Below are 14,846 nucleotides of genomic sequence, written 5' to 3'. Positions count from 1 at the left end.
ATTGGAGTGACACTCATCCCATCAGTTGAAATTCTTGAGCAAGAGAACTGAGGGTTCCCGGGATCAGAGTCTATACCCTCTGTTTTTTCCTGAGTAACTTAAGGAATTCAGAATCAAAGCTTCAACATCTCTCTTACCAGAGTTTCCAACTCCCAGACTGTTCTACAGAATTCAGACTTGCCAGTCCCACACTGATGTGAGCCAATATTTTATGAAGAGCCTTGACTGATACATTTTCCATTTAGGATGATATGTTTTTTCATTTAGGATACGTTACCAAAAAGTATAAAAGTCAATCAAATAATTAATCCTGTTATCAATTTTAGAACCTGTTATTTTTGAGGCAACTAAATATGTAAATATGGCAGGAGCTCTGTCCTTACATAGCTCATTCTATACTGCAAGATGCAAACAGAAAATGGTGATCCATTATGGTACTTGCCATGATTGTGATGTGATCAGAGTTTTAGTAGAAGAGCCTCACCCAACTTTGACAGGCAGGAACAAGCAGTGCCACTCTGGAGTCATGACAATGGAACCATATTTGAACAGTGCTGCTTGGCTTCATAATGAGACAAAGGGGAGATAAAGTTGAGAAAGTAGAGAGGCCATTGATCATGAGGTCGCCTGTATGAAATGCTAAAGATTTTGGCCTTTTTCCTGTAGGTGCCGAAAAGACACTATGATATTTAAACTGGAGAATGACATGAATACATGTTAGAAAGATCATTTTGGAAATAGGGAAGAGTATGAGACATTGTAGAGACGAGACAGCAGGTTTAGTAAGGAGACTTATATGCTAAAGGATGGCAAACAAGACTGCCAACTACAATGTACTCATATGTTATACTGTCATGTATCTCTATGTTGTGATGTCACTTTTATTCAAAGAAAAACATGAAACATGTAGCTTCTGCTGCAAAAACCTAATGTTAAGTCATAGTTTTGTAGTTTCCAAAAATCTTTTCAGTGGTTCCTTCGAAATGATGCAAAGTGCCCTTCAGGACAAGACGGTGTAACTAGCATCCCTTTGGGATTCCGCAAGTTGAAAATTAGCTTCACCTAGATTAAATATATTAAAATTGGATGAAATATAACACTGTAGGAAAGAGTTTGAACAGCATTGTACTGTGTATGCACACTTAAGAAATTTGCGTTTGTTCCAAAAACATACAGGTACTCACTTTGGTGTAAATGTGCAATTGGATAGCAATTAGAAGACTCAATAAAAAGTCCAATATGTCTGTATTTACCATCTTTATCACCATATCACCATTGTGTCAAAGTGTGACATATATATATATATATATATATATATATATATATATATATATGAAGGGTTGGAATATATGCTCTCTAAGAAAATTTTCAAAGATTTAAAAATAATTATATGTCAATTTCCAACAATAGGAGGTATATATCTTTTCACTACTCCTCTACTTCAGAAAATGAGGCAGGGGGATGTTAGAGAAATCTGAACTATACAGGTGATTTTTATAAGAAGTACCTTTTATTGACTCTCAACTAGAGGTTGTACCATTCCTTTGATGGAATCTGAAAAGTGGAATGTATGAGTTCTCAATGATTGGGAAATACTACAAACATTTAATGGGAAGAACTGAGTATGATAAACTTCCCAAAATGCTCAAGACATCTTCACTTAACAAAGAACTTTCCCATCCAAAGTAAATATCAAAAACTAAAAGAAACACTTATTTAGGTTCAGATTGAAGGGAATATAGCAACAATTGAAGCTAGTATTTATAGAATATGCATTTCATATTTGAGCTCTCCAAGCAGTCATTTCTTATCATGTGCTCTGTCAGACTTTACTCTTCAGTTTCTTCTTCTGGTCCTTAATATCCCTTTAGTTCCTTCAGTTCTGCTAATTTTAGAGTCTCTGATCCTGACTCCCACTCTCTCCTCTAATCCAGACCCTCTTCATTACTTCTGTATTTTTGAAATGAGTCTGATAAAATACACATTGATCAAACAGTAACTACCTTGCTTGAAACTTTGGCTTTCAGAATTATTCTGACTTATAATAAATGGATTTTCCTGGATTAGCAGTACATATGTTCCTTTGCAGTCATATGCATAAGTCAAAATAATCCAATGTACATCAGTGAATAGGAAAACTCCGAGAACCAGCAATTTACATAGCTAATATTTGAGGCAGTTAGTATTTGGGCACAGTTATTTGGTTTTTCTTTATTAACTCCTATTTACATATATTAATTAGCTACTATTATTTATAGCTACATCTACATCCATAGCTATATCTTTAAAGAATTTTATTAAGTAATAATCTCATCTCTTCCCATTTTGCTAGCCAATTTAAAAAATATATTAATATATAATGGTTCAATAAATATAATTTCGTTACATTTTTAAAAATAGCTTGTAAGTTAATATCAGAATATTGTATTTGGCTCATTTTCTTATCATTTGTTCTCATTTGATTATAAGCAATTAGACTGTCACATGAATATTCTACTTAACTCTGATAGCTGCTTTTCTCATACATCCATGAAGAATTTCTTACATAAATACTTTTATAAGAAAAATTTTGCTATTAAAATTCTCAATATCTTTTTTTTTCCTCCCAGAACAACAGGTACTATGGGTCCAAAGCAGCTGCCTTATTGGCTTGTTTGATTTGGAGAACCTATCTGATGATAAGCCTGGAATCTGTTAATCTCATTTAAAATAAATGTGGTGACTTGGAGCTATGTACCCATAGAAAACATGTTCTTAACTTCACCCATTCCTGTGAGTGTGAACGTTTGTAAATAGGAACTTTTGATGAGACTACTTCAGTTAAGGCAGCCCAGCAGAATCAGAATGAATCTTAATCCTATTATTGAAGATCTTATAGGAAAAGCCACACAGAGAGAGAAAGTTAGAGAGAACAGCCAGAAGCTGAAAGTCAAGGGAACCCAGAAGAGAAGGAAGAAGCCAGGAGAGGTCACCATGTGCATTGTCATTTGACAGAAAAGCAAGGATCAGAAGTTGCCAGGATCCAGTCCTGGAATACCAGTCTTCAGGGAAAAAGAATCAACTTAATGATGGCTTGATTTTGGATTTCTTCTAACCTCAAAACTGTGAGCCAATAAATTCACATTGTTTAAGCCAACCCATTGCAGATTATTTGTTGTGGCAGTTAGGAAACTAAAACAAACAACAAACCACATGTAAAATATTGCTAAATATTGTGCATAAAGTCATTCATAGTGAATATGTATACTCAAATTATAATTGACAAACATTTTAATTAAAATATAATTGCATGAAATGTTTTAGGAGAAGAATTATTTTCACAAAGGTACAATATATTTTGACTAAATGGCACAGTGTAGAGATTGTAGTTGTATTTAACTTATTGAAGGAAAAGCTAAATTTAAAATGACATTTAGGATAAATTTGTTAACTCTGAATTGAAATAGCTAATCATTCTGAAGCGCAGAAAGTGTGCTTTTTCCAAAAATCATAAAATTTTGAGTATAAATTACTTTGTTTTATGTCAAAGTAGTGAAACGTATGAGCCATGATTCTTCACATCAAAGACCTTAGAGAATTGTAGAGGTACTATCACCCCAATTGTTTTAAGACATGAAAAATGAGGTCATAGATGAAAGTGAATATTTTATAATTACTGTTAAGTAGAGGGTTTTTCCAGTATGAGTTTTAGGAATGTTTCATAAAAGAGGCAGAAATGAGCCCATCAAGAAAATGTTACATTCCCAAAGGAGAAGTAGAGAAGAGAGATATTGAGTGGGTGGATCAACATAATGTGTTCAAAAGATGCTCAAAATAATAGTTGAGGAAAAGTTCATGTAGAGGAGCAGTGGGAAAGTAAAACAGAAAGATTGATGGTTCTTAGGTTGTGAAATTCCTTGAATTAAAGAGTTAAGAGGTTTGGATTTTTGTTAAAGTTTTTTGAAGAGAGAATGAAAAGCTCAAAGCAAATGTCTTAACCTGGGTACCCAAGAAAGCAAAGCCTTAGGCATAAGCTTACGTGCTTTTTTTCCCTTTTTTCTTTTTTTAATAAGAGAGTGTATCTGAAAGACTAGAAGTGAAGGACAATGGATTGAAGTATGTAAGGAGGAAGAGGCAGATTTAGCTGGTTACTTCTAAGTGGGACTGATAGCATGATCTTTGAGGCAGTACTCTGAGAAGTCACCTCTGTATCAGAACTGTGGCATATAGGGAGGAGGGAGAAATAAAGAATAATTTAACCACTGCTGCTTATTTCCCATTGTTCAACCATTCGCCCCATGATTTGTTAGAATCCCTGTACTTATAGATACTAAATTGGTTGGCTAGGGCAAGAATTGATGCACTGTCAGATTGCACCTGCTTGAATTTGATCAGAGCCTAAACAGGACTGGAACTGGAGGCAAATGATGGCTAGAGGACAGGGAGCAACATGTCAAAGATTTCTGATGTGATGATATTTTAGAAAAAACTCACCTGGTAGAATAATTTAGTAAAGGATATTGAAGGAAAAAAGTCCAGTTATGTTGAAATAAGACAGGTGAACATAGCAAAGACCTCCACTGCCTAGTGTTATTTGTAGCAAGAAAGAAAGAATGACTGTAATAAGTTGTAGGGGGAAAATTGTCTGGGTTTAGATAGTGACTGAAAATGGGAATACAGGAACCAAATAAGATTTTATTTTTTTAAGTTTGGATTGAATGGTGATGCCATTTTCAGAAGGCACTGTTTGCTGCTGTTGTTGTTTTTCCTTGAATAGATGCTAATGTTAAAGATGTTTTAGACTTACTGATTTCAAAATGCTCTGATATCACCAAATATATTTTACCCATCAATATAGAAAGTGCAGCTAAAGTGATAATATAGAATATGTTATCATTTGGCCATTTCGTTAAAATATTTTGTGCTTTCTATTTCCAAATACAGCTACAATTAAAATTTCAAGTCATTTCTGCAGGAACCCAAGGAGTCAGTGGATAACTTCTCTCCAAAGGAGTAATGGCATCTATTTTCTGTTTCCTAGAAGTGTAGGATATGCTACATGATCAAAATTTGTTCCAGAAAATTTCTATAGAATTTATTCTGTCCACATTTTTATACAAAACTATTACCTTGTCTGCCACCCACACACACATAAGTACCATCCAATTTGTCACATGACTATTTCCATGTGTTAGAGTAGGAGAAAATGTGGTTCAAGGATTAAACACTGGAAAATTAGCTACCATTGTACAAGTTAACTGAACACAGCACAAATTGGTGGTAGCTTCTGAAACAATATTTTTTTTTACTACCTTTGACTAAGGGGGCCTAGATGGGCAGAAGGGATCTGTATACCAGGAATTGCTATACTATTTATTAGAGGAAAAGAGTCACTTGTGTCTACATTCTATTTGTCATTCAATCTTCCTTCTCTTAAAACAGTGAGGGAATTTCCATGTCATTTTCTTCAAAGTGGTCTTTTTAGGCTCTGTTAAAATATCATCTTACATTATCCTGTGTAATATCTTTAAGCATCAGAGGATGAGAGCTATGTAATAGTTCATTTCATATTAATATTTTAAAATATTTTATTTCCCCAAAATTTGGAACTTTAATTTTTCCATCAAATCCCCACAAAAGAGTGTTTATACTCTTCTGTTTGGGGAGCCTTTCTTGGGTAAATCCACCCCCTACATTGTCCATTGATTTTATATGCACCTAGTTCCCTCTATTACAATCCCTATTTGCTTAAAATAACTAGATTGGATTCTATTATCTGCAATTGAAACTTAATTGATAAAATTATCCACATCCATCCTTCAATTCCCATTGTCATATAGGAATCTCCCCTCATGAAACATCTCAACAAATGATATCTCTCTTTCATAAATGAGTACACTGTCCATCACATCCTAATGATATTTGTTGAATTATGACCCCCAGGAAAAACAAAAACAAAAACAAAAGCAAAGAAATATGGTGTGAACCCTTCGTAAATAGGATCTTTTAAAGGTGTTGTTTTCAGTAAGGTGTGCTTAACTGAATGAGGGTGGGTGTTAGTCCAGAGGACACAGAAGCCATATGTGAGTGGGAACCCAGAAGAGAAAGGAGAGGACATTGCCATGTGATGGGAAAAGCCAAGGAACCCAGGGGTTACTAGTCAGCCAGAAAACTACTGACCCCAACCCCAGGAGGAAGCAGGTCTTCTACCTGAGGTCTTGACTTGGACTTCTGGCTTCTAAAACCAGGAGTTAACAAATTCCCATTGTTATGCCAACCCATTGTATGGTATTTGTGATAGCAGCTCTGGCAAAAGTAATGCAATGTTTACCTGCATATTACCTGTTGGCTGCACTGGTATTTTATATTTTCTCCACTAGACCAAAAAATTCTTAAAACAATAACCATATGCCATATACCACTGTAAAACCTACAATACCTAATGTTAATATTTGGATACTATTTTGAGAAGAAATAAAAGTTGAAAGTATATTATATTAAAGGAGTAGTTCTAAAAATCTAGGCAATGAAAATGTTATTATTTTCTTAGATAATTCATTATAGACAGTATGATTTCCCAAAATCACTGATTAAATACTTTTTATATGTTAATATCATTTTATAGTTATTGTTCCTTTTCATATATACAAAATGCATATTCAGTACAAAGCAATGAAAAATTGCTTTTAATGCAAAAGAGGAAATAATACATTGTTTGAGATGGAAATTAAACTCCTATTTGGGTTATTGCATATTCAAGTTAATACATAGGGGAAATTAAATAAGGTCATTTTGAGACATATTTAGTGATTTGCAGATGTTTATTAAAGAATAGTACTAAGCAATAAGGTTTTGCTTAGAAACATGGGTGCAGAGATTAAATGAACTATATTATCTTTAACAGTTACAATAAATTGTCCACTGTATTTTAATGTTTTAATCAAACATGACTGATTAACTAGAATTGTTTGTAAACTATAGTTTTTTTTCTGTTAAATAATTCTGTAAATTGGCTTCTCTGTTCTAAATGGCTGCCTTGTCTGACTTAAAATATAAAAGCTATCCAGAAAGATTCAGATGTCTTCTTCATTCATCACTTACTGTTCATCTCAGTCTCTGATATTCTCAAATCAGCATGCACAAAATTGCATGCACATGTATTCACTTTTCCCTTGCTGCCAGCATTTAAGTTTCTCCATTTTATTTTAATGTTTGTAAATTATTAAATATGCATCATTATAAGCTACATTTGAGTTTTATAATTGTTACTATATTTTTTTCATTTTGTATGTTAAAACACATTTAAATTTGCTCAGAAAAAAATAGCTTGCTTTGCCCATTTTCAAAGAGGTCTTTGAAAATTTGCAACTTGTGAGCTATTCCAAACTGCTGAGAGCATACAATCCATAAACAAAGAATCATAAAGAAGTGAATATATAGAACAGGATTTGGGTCAGAGTAGTGTTGAGGATGAACCATAAAGGAAATAAGACCTATTCAACTTTTCAAGTAGAATAAGCCAGGTAAATATTCCTTCACCAGGAGGATAAATCAAGGTTATACAAACTTTATAAAGAACCTAGAGAAAGGATATCTGGCATTATTTGCTTTTCTTTGTGTCTTCTTTATACTAAGAAGGAGGAAATAATGAAGGATGAGTCTTGAAAGGAGTAAGAGCTAGTATAATTTCTCTCTGGCTATGGCAATCATCCATAAGCTACAGACCTAGGCTAAGAATCTACTAAATGCCCAATTCCCTGAAAGATTAAGTTTGGAAAAATCTTGGAAAATCTTTTTAGCAAATTTACAAAAGTCTCTAGAGTAAAGGCTTTTATACTCTCCAAGAGCCTAAATAGCTTGAAACCTCTAATGCTAATGCTTCTGCAAGACTGACTGTGTTCTGAAACTGTAGAATGTATATAACCTGGATTATTGGGTAAGGGAGGCTATACAAGACAGAAATAAATTGGTGAGTACCCAAAATGTTTAGTTAAAGTATGAAGTATTTGCCTTCATGAAAGCATGCCCAAATTTGGATGCGGTCTTTGTATTGCTTCACAATTACTAAAGGAAAATAAATGAAGTAGTATAAATGAATTGCTTTTTAAAAGGTCTTGCATATATAAGACTGTTTTTACAAAACATAAATAGAGATATAGAAATAGAATAGCAGCTATATACAGCAGAAGAAGCATAGAAAGATAGAGAGCTGATGAGTTTTTGTTTGTTTTTTATTACTATTACTGGAATAATGAAAATGCTTTAAAAATGATTGAAGTGATTCAGTATAATCATAACTATGTGATTATACTGAATACCTTTGGTTGTATAGTTTGGATGGGTTTATGATCTATTAGTATGTATCAATAAAATTGATTTTTTAAAAAAGTAATTGGTATATCATTTCCTGAAATATTTCTATAAGTTTATCAATATTTTACAGGTGTTTTAATATTTGCTTTTATCTATAAGAGCAAAATTGGGAATAGTTTGGATTTGTACTGATAAACAATCAGAAGATACATTTATATTGGTAGTCTAATACATCTAAATATAACAATATCCTTCTATACTGAGTACTCCAAGTTGTAGACACAAATTCCTTTAAGCCTCAACAGTAATACTACAATTCTCTCTCATTCTTTAGGTAGAAAAATTAAGATCATGTTAAATGAACCCTAAAACATTTACCTATTCTAGTTACTAATCTTTGCTAATTGAAGGAGACTCAGATTGGTCACAACAGGATTATATACAAATAGTGGAACCAACATCAGTGATGCAATATTAAGTTTCTTTTGATTGCAAGCATTACAAGCAAACTGGAGCTATCTTATGTTAAAATTGAAATCTATTAGCAGGACTGATGTGATATAAGAATGGCTGAAAAAAGGATATGTCAACAACAGAATCATCTCCAAAAACTGAACCCACACAAGTCCATTGACTTTCTTATACAGGCAACCTGAATCCTACCCTATGCCCAAGCTCTTTGTAGTAATTCTCTTGAGAGAGAATATCTAGTTGTCCCAGTTTAGATCAGACTTCTGACAAAAATCACCTTTCTTCATAGAAACAGAGTAGAAACATGGGTACTAAGTTCCCGTCCATATGGTGGTCTGTACCATTATATTAAATAATAGAAGAGAGATGAAGTAAGCCCTCTAATGGTGTTTTTCTTGTTCTTGGCTGAATCTACTTTGATTTTCACAGGTTCTGGTATATAATAGGTACTGATAGAATACATGTTTGAAGAATGAATCGATTCAAGATGGTGCTCAAATGTTGTTTCATGTCAACAGGGTTAATACATATGAGAGCAACATTTTTGTGAAAAAGCCCATCAAAATTCTCTTCCTGTCAGCTTCCTGTAAGTTTTGAGTCATGTTTAATTTAAATCACTTATTTGGACATAAATATCAGAAAGCATTATATAACTTTTAAAGAAATTCTGTTAATGTTTGTAATCTCTATTAGATACACATTTTAACTAAATTTCACAAGGAAACTTTAAGTGAACACTTAGAATCCAAGTACCTGTTAAAATCCAAATTATCAGGTTAGCAGAAAGAACAGGGTCCTGAGGAAAGAGATACAAGGGGAGATTTTGCAGCAATCAGGGGAATGAAATCCCTTAGAGGGGGGCAGCCAAACATGCCTTCTTTAGGGAGATACGACCTTCCTTAGGTCAGAAGATCACTCAATGCCTAGGTCGGAGATAATTTTCAACAGGAGAAAAAAAAAATGTCTAAAAAAAGCACCTAAACGGTAGTCATGTAAGACTGTTAGCTGCACGAGGGGACTGGGTAGGACTGTGAAGGAAAAGTTGGCCGCACTGTCAAGCACAAAACTAGTCGTGAAACGCTGGTTTTGTCGGTAAATGAAGTAGACGTTAAGGTGTACAGGAGCAAAGGAGAATAGGAAGCATAAGTGAAAAATCTAGAACCTAGAGAGAAAAAGAAAAGAATAACAAGTAGAGTATTTATATTAAAGGAAATACCTCTTTAAAACCGAAAACTACTGTGTTCTCTTCCTCTTCCGCAAAATGAGAGAGAAGGATCATCAACAGCAGTAGGCAGTATTAAGAAAGGGACACCTAGAGCCTGCGCCACGCTCAGGAGAGAACGCTGCGCCTCCTCGTGGTTGTGTGGGCCATACATGTTCAGAGAACATTCCCTAGTAACGGGCTATAGAAATGATCCCTGAAAGTATAGTTTTCGTTAAATAACTGTTAAATTTGGATAAAAAGTATAATTGTTGAAAAAAACAAAACAGTATGATGGTTCTGGTGTCACAAAACATCTAATTGAGAATTATACAAATAATTTCATATACGTTGCCATTATTCATGATTATTATTTAGGAATACTTCTTTAATGTTTTTACCTAGTCATTATTTTTACATTGTTATGATAATATTGCAGATAATCTTTAATATTCCGTTTTGTTCAGCTAACATTTTAATAGAAACATTTTAATGTTATTTTATTTTTTATAATATACTCTGAATAATCAATATAATATTTGCACATTCCTTGTGATTTACAGATCACTAAAAATTACTGTATAGAAAATAATAAAAATAATCTATGAGTGAGCTATCACTAGAGTGCATTTTTCAGGGAACTTAGACCTGCCTCTTATTTCCAGGGACTCTTCCAAGGAATCTTTACAGAGAGCTGACTGATGACTCTTAGTGGTATCTAAGTGTAGAACGCCACATATGGTGCAAGAGGAGCGCAGGCATTGATGTCAGGTAGACAGGGGATTACATTTCATTTTGGCCACTATTATTTTTGTGTATTTTGCCAAGTGGCTTAAAAATTTTCAGTTTGTTTCCTCATAGATAGTTATGAGACATGATAGAAATAAATGTTAAAACACCAGTATAGTGCTTCTAATAATAGTAATAATTAATATCAAGTACTTTGTGACATGCTTTATATTTATTCACTGCTTTATAACATATAGCATATATATGGGTTTCATAGTGTGCCTTAAGTTGACAGTTAGCTTCTCTGAGCCTATCATTTTCTTTTTGCAAAGTTTCCAGCCACAATCCTTTTAACTCTCATTAACTCATGCCAAACAGGTGTAATAACTCATTGTTAACCCAGCTTCTTGCCTTCCACCATAATTACCAAGCCACGGTATCCTAAGGGTTACCACAACAGCCAGCCCCTGCCACCAGCAGTGGAGCCCCTACTGCCTTCAGACTAGTAAACACCCCATTCTTCTGCTGTTGCTGGCCTTAATCTGGGTTTCCTAAAAAATAAATTAGTCAATAAATAAAGCCTGGGTCAAAAGTTTGCTCTAAAATGGAATACAACCCAGGGAAGCAAGAGTGAGCAGTAATATTAGAAATTTAATAGAGCAAGGAAGGAAAAACAATACAAGAGATTCCATTATTCAGCTGGACCTGTAGCAAGATCAACTGATACTTGGTTTCAGAAAACATCTTTAGAGCGCTATAAAAACTCATTAAATTTTGAGAAAAATAAAGATAGGAAAGGAAGGGAGACGTTATCTTCCTATCTGCAATTATTGAAAGTCCACATCATAGGGCCTTAATTCTCACTCATTCCAGTTTTGTTAACCAGTCTCTTCAGGCAACAATAGGAGCAGGCCAAACCCCTTGGGTTCAGCTGTGCCAGCATACAGGCATAATGGTTGGTCTCTCCTTGTTTTGGTAATGTGGTCAGGACAACCTGATCTATAAGTTAAGTGGGGCAACCTAGTTCCAAACCTTGGAAAGATCATGGGCTTGGAAGTAAGGCAAGTGTTAGAATCCCGGAGAGAAAAGTAGCTATAGCCACTAACATCTGGTTTGGTGCATAAATTGAATCTGATATAATAAGTACTATCATACTGCCAGAATAATAATTGATTATAAAATAATAAACAATTAAATAAACAAAAATACAAACTAATCTTAAAGAATGATATGGAAGCCCTGGAGTTGCCAGCAAATTCATAAAGTTGAGACACAAGTATTATAGCTAACATGACTGGTCACTGAAAAGGAAAAATGTGTAATCGCTGGCCATATTGCTGAAAGGTTAGTCAAGTTTCATAACATCCAAGAATATCAAAGTTTATGACTTAGCAGAAAATATGAGAAAAAAAATTCAGATTGAAAATAATAGACAAAGCATTGGTGATCAGAATGAATGGGCTATAAATTCCTAAAACAATCGCCAAAAGTAAATAAAGAAAATGCACATAATATAAAAATTCTGTAATAGAATAGTGTAGCAGTTTGGTATTGTTTATGAATTCCAAAACTAGATATTAGATTGTGTTTGTAAACCAGCCTGTTCCTCTGGGCATATTAGATTGTATTAGATTCAGAAGTTTCACTTTTATTTGACTAAATTATGATTAGGGCTTTGATTCAGCCATGTCAGTAGGATGTTGATTCCCAGTCAGAGACTCACAGAGAAACTGACACTGCAGAGGAGAGAGTTTAGTTTTGATGCTGGAGTCCCAGGAACTAAATGCACAGAGAAGGAGAACACAGAGAAAGAAAGACAGCTCATTAGACTACAGAGGCCATGGAAAGAGAGATAAGCTTGATAGCTTAAAACTGCAGCTGAGCCTGGGAAGAATCAAGTTCCAGGGAGAGAGTTGAGTCCTCCACCCTACAGCTGAGACTGGAAGAAGTTGGGACCATGGAGCCTTAGGAGGGAGAGAAAGACTTAACCCTCACAGAGACTAACAGCCGTCTTTCCCCAACACGTGGCAACAGATTTTGGTGAGGAAAGTAACTTACTCTTATATGGCCTTGTGACTGTAAGCTACTACCCCAAATAAATACCCCTTGTAAAAGCCAACAGACTTCTGGTACTTAGCATCAGCATCCCTTTGGCTGACTAATACAAATGAGTATTAGAATAATTTATATTTTAGTAGTTATTGGTGGCAGTAATGCACACAAGATTTCCAATATGACAGTCTGTTCTAAAAGGGAAGAATGGAATAAAGGTCATATTTGTGCAGGTAAAGATATCAGGGTATAATTTATAAATGTAAGTTATTCGATACTTACGTGACAGGAAGGTTGGAGTCATTCATTTTCAATTATCCATACTCTATTATAAGATAAATCTCACCCAGTAGAAACAGGTTTAAAAAAAGTTGTGGTTCTGTATGTGTTTGTGTGTGTGTGTATTCTCACCCATGTAGGCAAAAATTTTGAGGGGTATAACTGGTGTGAATGGGGAGAAGGGAATATCAAATGTAAAATTATTATTAAAAGGCAAATATGGCCCTTTGTTCTTTATATATGTCAATAAAATTTCTAGTCCTCCAACTGTCCTCTTCTGACCACAATATAGTACACTCAGAAAGAGTCTTTGTGGAAAACCTATCATCATCCTCTAACATAATAACAAAGTGAACACAAAGCATTGCAGGTGTACCATCCTGGCAGGGTGTCAAGCTAAAGACAAATGGATAAGTCATCAACAAATAATTTGAATAACTAACCATTTATTGAAAATGGCAAATGAGAATCCCATTCATATTATACTATAAAGCATCTTAAAATTTGTTTTTGTTATCTCTCTCAAGAGCCTTCTTTTCCTTCAGCTGCCCTGAAATTTCTCCATTTATTCTCAAATTTCTCCAAATTACTTTGAACTTTCTGCCTTTCTCCATACCCCTCTACCTTCTAGATCTGTTTGTTTAACGTTGTCACTGGTTTTACCAGTAACCATGTCTTTCTTTTCCAAAATAAGTCAGTCAAGGTCCTTTCAGGAAACCACAGTTTTTTACCTCACCAAATTGTCAAATTCATCACAGAAAATGACCAGGTTCCAATTTGGCAGACATAGACTTCTTCTTAGAGAGTAAGTGATGGGATGAAAAGAGTGGTTGTGAATTCAAAAAAGTAAGATTCTTTGTTGCTGCCCTATATCCCAGGAATTGATGAAAAGAAGGTATCACATTAAATATAATTTGGCAAATAAAGCTATAGCTTCATTCCTTAGTATACTCATTGGTATATTCATGTCTCCAATAGGGTTGAGAAACCTATTTGGGTGGAATATTGATAAGAAAAGTGAAGATTTTTCTAGATAGTGAGAAAAGTCTGTTTTGGTTTGTACACTTCCTGGTATGTTTCAGATAATAGAATGATATGTTTGTGTAAAAATGAATCCATTCTTGCCACTGCTATCACAGTCATCCTTGTGTTTAAGTAAGCTATTTCTGTGCCTATCCCTATAGCAAATAATTTAAACACAGCATAATAATTAATACTTAATATAATGTAAACGAGCCATCAAAAAAGTTTAATTTTTTCAGTATATTTTGTTTAAATGGCTAGAAAATAAATGGGGCACACAGAAATGCTCCATGTGAAAAGTTTAATATAAAATTTTAAGTTAAACTCAGTTATTTGGAAAGCATGAATGCATGATAAAATCTACTGTGAATATTCCTAAATACTGAAGTTTTATTATGAAGTTTCACATCTATAATTAAACACAGTGTATTTACTTTATGAATTATATTCATAGTTATTTCAGAAGGGCCCAGAGTTATCTTCAGAGATCTCATTGAGTAAAGAGGCTGCACTCAATATATGTGAAATGGTTAAATGCATGTTCCAAAAATAAAATAATGTCATTGAAGTATATTCAACATTGGAAATTATCGCTTTTGGTTTATCTATAATTTGGATATCTCTATGCTCTTAATTTAGATAAAATTCTCCTTTATCTTTCTATAATGTGATAATTTATCACTGAAATGGAATTCTACAAAACTGATCCTTCCAAAACAAGCTTAATCATTGTGAGACCCTGTCATTAATGGAAATCATAAAGTAATTTCAAAACTGTTGCCTGTTAATAGTATTTATC

General features: G+C 33.9%; 1 protein-coding gene and 1 pseudogene across 1 annotated transcript in view; one reads left to right on the top strand and one right to left on the bottom strand.

Moving 5' to 3' along the window:
* The window catches only part of ZNF804A (zinc finger protein 804A), a 319,510-nt gene that overhangs the window by 108,629 nt on the left and 196,035 nt on the right, over positions 1-14,846 (top strand). The gene's annotated exons all lie outside the window — the stretch shown is intronic.
* Positions 9,996-10,197, bottom strand: LOC111766197 (small nucleolar RNA U3; annotated as a pseudogene).

This window comes from Dasypus novemcinctus, chromosome 7 (assembly GCF_030445035.2).
Source record: "Dasypus novemcinctus isolate mDasNov1 chromosome 7, mDasNov1.1.hap2, whole genome shotgun sequence".
NCBI lineage: Eukaryota > Metazoa > Chordata > Mammalia > Cingulata > Dasypodidae > Dasypus > Dasypus novemcinctus.
This window is presented reverse-complemented; position numbering and strand designations above follow the sequence as displayed.